Below are 2,061 nucleotides of genomic sequence, written 5' to 3' on the forward strand. Positions count from 1 at the left end.
AGAGGAGAAAAGGAAAGGGAAAGAGCGTCAACACAAAATAGGACAAGAGAGACAGAATGAGAGGAGGAAGGGAGGGAAAAGAGGAAATGAGGAAGGGGAGAGGGGAAAGAAAAGGGGAGAAGAGAGGGAGAGAGGGGAAAAGGGGAATGGAGGGGGGGGGGAGAGGGGAGAGAAGAACAGAGAAAAGGGAAAGAGAATAAGGAAGAATGTAAAGTTCTCTTCTTCCTTTTTCCTTCTCCATCTCCCTCTCCTCTCCCCTTTCTCCTGTTCTTCTTCTCTCTCTCTCTGCCTCTCACTTTCTTTTAGTAATTTAGAGAAAGAAAATATAAGAAGTGACTTGCTTGAAACTCTAAGAAAAGGAAAAAGAAAAAAATAAGAGAAATTAGATGAATAAATAAGGAAAAGAAAAAATTACGATAAAATAAAATCAAATGAAAGCAAGAGAAGAAAAAAAAGTTAAAAGAGAAAGGAAACGGAAAGAAAGAAAAAAAGAAAAGAAAAGAAGAAGAAACCCTCGAAGACATAAGTAGATGAAAAAAGAGAAGAAGAGAGAGAGAGAGAAAAAAAAAGAAAACGTTTTAGCCCCGCGCCCTCCCGTCCCGCCAGGCCAGCGCGGGAACTCCGTAATCTCCTTATTGTAAATGTCTGTCCTTCTTTTTACCCTGAGCTTCTTGTTTGCATTTTTTCCCGCCCGGTTCTTGTCGATTCTTTTACGATTTCTCTGATGTTATCTCCCTCCCCCTTCTCTCTCTCTCGCCCTATCCATCTCTAAATGTTTTTCTCCCCCTCCTGTGACGTAAGCGAGGGAGGGAGGGGGGTGGGACAGGGGGGGAGGGGGACGGATATGCAGGGATTATTGCTTTTTCCCTTTATTTGTCTGTTAGTCTTAAACTGCCTCCCTGTCAAGAGAGAATCAGATTTTAATATCGGCGTCAGACCCAATGACGTACAATAAACTCACGAAGAGTAAACACAGCCAACAATGGCGGAACAGCAGCGCCGATTCCCGGATTGTGTTTGTGCCGGCGGTCTCTCAACCTCCTCCCCCCCCTCTCACGTCCCCCCTCCCCTCCTTCCTGCTATCCCCCCTCCCCCCCTATACGAGGCCCCCAGGCGAAACAGCTCTCGGCTTGTTCTGTTTAAGAAAGTCACTACGTACGGCCTGATTATGATCTCGCTCGACAAAATCGGCCTTAGTGTCTCCCATGGGTATTTCGAAGGGAGGAGTAAGGGGAGAGGGGAGGGGAGAAAGAGGGAGAGGGAGAAGGGGAGCTTATCCTTCAACATAACCCCCCTCCCTCCTACCTCCCCCTTCCCCCCCCAAAAAAAAAACTATACTACCATCCCACCCACCCCCTCTAACCCCCTTCCCTACTCCCTCCCTCCCTCCCTCCCCATCCCTCCCTCCCTCCCTTCCTCCCTCCCCCCCCCTCCCCCCTGCTGCCAAATATACTCCCCGTTTTCTATTGTCCGACGCAGCGCCACTTCCCGTTTTCTGTTTACCTAAGTGGCGCTGATGCGATTAGCTGAATGGGACAGAGAAAGGATCTTGTGTGACGCGAAATGTTTTGAATATATGTTCCTTTTAGGTAACGTCTCCGGCTTAAGACTCGATTCCTTTGAGGACTCTTGGGTATCCTGAGGGTATCCTTGGGTAGCCTTAGCCATCTCTTGGATGCGCTAGTTGTCGAGAGCCTACTTATTTCGTTTATTTAAGGTTGGTGATGTTATGTATTGGTGTTATTATTACTGTTATCATTGTTTGTATTTTCATTATCGCTGCCATTATGGTTATCATTATCTTTGTCATTATTGCTATCATTGTCATTCTTATTATTGCAGTCATCACTATGATCATCATCATCATTATCATCACCATCACCATCACTATCACCATCATCATCATCACCATCATCATAATCATCACCATCATCATCATCATCATCATCATCATCACCACCACCACCACCACCATTATCCTTCTCATCATCACCACCATTCTTCCTGTTCCTCCTTACCACGACTTAATACCCCCGCCCCCCCTCCCCCCGCCCGAAAAGA

This window comes from Penaeus monodon, chromosome 41, assembly GCF_015228065.2.
Source record: "Penaeus monodon isolate SGIC_2016 chromosome 41, NSTDA_Pmon_1, whole genome shotgun sequence".
In the NCBI taxonomy this organism is placed as follows: Eukaryota; Metazoa; Arthropoda; class Malacostraca; order Decapoda; family Penaeidae; genus Penaeus; species Penaeus monodon.